This window comes from Pavona decussata, unplaced genomic scaffold (assembly GCF_977016875.1).
Source record: "Pavona decussata unplaced genomic scaffold, jaPavDecu1.1 SCAFFOLD_254, whole genome shotgun sequence".
In the NCBI taxonomy this organism is placed as follows: domain Eukaryota; kingdom Metazoa; phylum Cnidaria; class Anthozoa; order Scleractinia; family Agariciidae; genus Pavona; species Pavona decussata.
The window spans coordinates 4,558,036-4,562,277 of record NW_028145657.1 but is presented as its reverse complement, the minus strand read 5'-3'; positions in this window follow the sequence as shown (position 1 = coordinate 4,562,277).

The window sequence follows — 4,242 nt, the reverse complement described above, 5'->3', positions numbered from 1 at the left end:
ATACCCCCACACCTCTTCCTACTCGATAACGTTTCCTCCTGCCATAGCACGTAGATAGACAATGAAACGTAACTCATGCATCAACTCTTCGCAAGACTCACTGTCTTTGCATAATAATATAAAAAGTCTTGAAACAAGTTCGTATGGGGGTGGCTTAGATTTCATCTAAAAAAAAAAAGCTTCGAATTGGCACCGACCCTGGGGCCCCTTTCTCGAAAGTCCCGTTAATTAACGGGCCCGGAAAGCTGTTGTTGTTTACATTCAAGGTCGAGGTTTCAAAAGTTTTGCAGATAATATGATAAAACTATCAGTTAACAAAACAAAATGGACTGGTTTGTTAGCTACGACCCGCGCTTTTATTCTTTAGATTTTCATTTGATTTCGGGCCAGATATGTTACCGGGACTTTCGAGAAACGGGACTCTGGATAGACAGCGGGCAAAGTTATTTATTCATTTATCAACTCATCCGTCCGTCCGTCCGTTCGATCGTGCGTTCGTTTATTCATTCATTCCCTTCGTTCCTACATTCGTACGTTCAATCATGTATGCATGTATTCATTTATGCACCTTTTTACAATGTCGAGCTGCCGGTACAAAGGAAACGTTTTATGTCGATGGCCTTTTTTGAAATACAGTGAGAACTTCAGGAGCCTGTGAACGATTTCCCATAATTTAGTAATCACAATAGCAGGGTGTAGATAACAAATTATTTTATATCCTCTAATTCCAGCTACCTTGGAAGCCGTAGATCTATTGATTTTGATTTAGAGGTAATACGGTCTAAATATTTTAAGCCCCATTCCCACCCTTATGCCCAAACAATTTGTTGAGCCGTAATATACGTTAGTCACAATGTTATGACACGGGTAAAGATATATTTCCATCGTCACCATTGTGAATGCGCTAATTTGCCTACTGTACCTGTCAAAACACCACCAATCGTACACATCTCCATCTCTCTCCCCTAGCTTTTCCGAAAGAACGAAAATCCCCTACTCCCAAGCCAATCAGCATACGGCAAGTTACACAGAAAAAGAAAAATAGAAAGAAAAGAAAGTCTTTCTTGATTTAAGGATTCCGTGTATTTGATTTTATAAACATAGATAGGTGTCGTTCTGGTGTTTTAAAGTTTTACGCTTTAAAGGGACTGCCTTAGAATACTAACACCATGGGGTTAACAGCAGCAATTAAAATCTTAGGCAAACTTTTGAAAATTTTACTGGGCTCCTGACTGTACTGATTGTTTCCCAAGTGACTTTAACCTTCGTTGAAATTTTCATGTCGACGAATTTTCATTTTTGTTTTTTTTATTCCGGATTCCTTGTTTTGGGTAAACCCTGTCGCGCGCACGCGCCCTTTTATGAATTTGGGCATGCGAGCAAATTTAACGAACTTTTTAACGGTATAGTTTTGTACCCTGAAGAAGGCAGCATTGCCGAAACGTGAGCTTAATATATCTTACAGCGTCTATTTTATAATATTTTGAATTCACAGTTATTAACTACGCTGCGCAGTATTACAATCTTTGAAAAGAAGGTAAGTTTGCTTCAGCTCTTTGCGGGGGGCTGTAAGCATTCTTTTGTAAGGCTTCTTAAGCCCCATTCACACCAACAAAACATGTTTAATTAAACCAGGTTTAACAAAATAAAAATTGATCACAGACAGCTGAGCCATTGGCTTTGACATTCAAGTAAACTTTAACGTATGCTTTCATTTGCGCTAAATCTGTAGTCGACAAAAATCCAAAAGCAGCTTCTATGAAGGCAACAATTTTAAACTGTGTTTAACTTAAACAGCTTTTAAACGTGTTTAAGCCTTAGTGTGAATGGGGCATGAGATGTGCGAAGGATATTAGTTGTGAGAAGGAACTGATACCTTTTTGTTTTAACTATTTCGAAGCGCATCTACGGAATACACTGCCACGTTGAATTAAATTAAAACACACAATACCGTTTGTTCACGCTGCCTACGCTTTCCATTTGTATCAGGAAAAACCGGTGAGAATTTTCCGCCAAATAGAACAGTATTCACGGGTGCATGGAAAAAAACAGTTATTCTGTTAGGGAATCAAATAGAACGGTTCTTTTCCACTGGCAATTTTGAGAAATAGTACGTGAGTGTGATGAGGTGCGGCTTAACACTGTAAAAAGACCACAGGCCCCCCACTTCGTCGAAATTTTACTTTTTAATTCTCGGTTTCTTTCTTCTAAATTTCCAAATTGCAAGTCGTTATGGATATAGAAAACCTGTATGGAAACAACCCATAGATGTCCTGCCTTCTTTAATTGCTGTAGTTCACCCCCTCCCCCCTCACCCACGTTTTGCGTAAAGTGCGAGTTTCCTCAACCATTCTCTGAATTTCCATTGATTTCCTCAAGCGACTGAGGACGAGGAGCACAAGGAATGCGCGCGAAAATTCTTCGGAAGACTGAGAACAACTGTAGTCAAGATGCTTTATGCAACCTGGCCCAGGCCACGGTTTCACTGCGCATGCTGCAAACAAAACACTACCTTGTCTAAAAGTTAGGTGGCAAAAACTTACTTTATTGTACTTATTCAAAAGTACATCATTTAGTTTCTTTAACCATAGTTAATTGAGGGACTGGTAAGGAAACCTTGCCATCAAAACAATTGTGCTGCAATTTATGTTGGAAGGGCTGCAACCCTGCACAATCCTTTGTTTTAACGTTCACAAAGCAGTTGAATATCTTAACAAAAACGTTTCGATTGGTCATTTGCTCCAGCACGTTCCAAATTCTATTGTTGTTTGTGCAGGGTCAAAGCCAAAAAGGCAAACAAAAACTTACAAAAAAGAAGTTTCTCAGGTTTCACAACCATTGCCTTTAATAAATATATTTTGTCTCTCTCTCTATGTTTCAGTGATTTCAACCACACAAAGCTCGCAGTTTTAGCAAAAATCCTTTTTCGGTTGTTTGTTTTTCTCAATGTGTTACATCAGTCTTGGTCGGGAAGGCCCATGACATTGAATCATAACATTATTCATATTTCGGGCACTTAAGCCAAATTAATGGAAAAGAAACAGAAATTACCAATATACACGACCTGTGTGGTTGTTGTGATAGCCCACAGAAAAGGCGTTATCTTTTTGTGCGTAGCGGAGGCACGCGCGAGTCACGCGCGACGGACTCGCGCTCCCCGCTCGCCTGAAAACGCAAAAAATATAAAAAATTATTATTAATAATAAAAAATTAATAAATAAAATAAATAAAAAAACGCCTGTTCAGTTGACTATCGATGTGAAAACACAGAAGCGCTCACTGTTTTGCTTGCAGAGAGATGATACCTAGAATACCTCATAACAACTTGAAACAAGATAAAATCATAAAATACAAGTTAAGTACTACTCTCTCAATTCGGAGGCGGAAATGAATTTCTCGAATAAATGGGGGAAGGGTGGTGATGGTTTGTAACGAGCTTCTTGGAGCATCCTCAACCAACTTCGTTCCCAGCACTACTAAATTTACAAAGGAAAAAACCAGGGAACGAGGCTGATCCTGAACTCATAACAGTGAAAAATAAAGACTGTAAAACAAATCATTTTCTGCTCAGTTTCACCGGGTAAGTTGCTAAGTGGGCCAGCAAAATCCTCAGATTACAACGTTGTTGATCACTTTTGACACGCGGCGGCGGAAACAATTGATACCCGTGAAGAGTAAAACACTGGGTCACTTCCCTGTTGCAGTAATAACTACTATGTCCAAACAAATACCGCCACCACCCACTCACCCAAGATAAATGAAACAAAAAAGGACAACACAAAACACTGATCCATTAAAGTTACGTGAACCGCTAGTATCGACTTCAATTGTTTAGTTTTCCTCTGTCCCAGTCTGCCGCCAATCCTCTGATTCAAGTGATGGCCCAGGCTCCTGCTAAACTGCGCGGTCAAACGAAAAGGTCCACTAAATGTAAGGTTTTTACTTTGAGAATTCAAAGATGGTAAGGTTTTGTTTGTGTGTCTGTAAGTTTACTAACTCATCTGACAATTTATCAAAAGAAGAAGAAAACAAGTTTTTTTAACGTAAAGTATGTGGAGACTGCTCGGCGAGGTGTGTCTGTGTTTTCTATTTCAATGCGTGACATCTGGAAAGCTGATTCACCTAAATGTTCCTGAAACTTTTCGCATGTTGTAAAATGATCTAATAAACTTACAGACTCATAATAATAATAAAAAACTTATAAGCTTCGAGCTCCAAAAGTAAAAACCTTATCTTGCACGG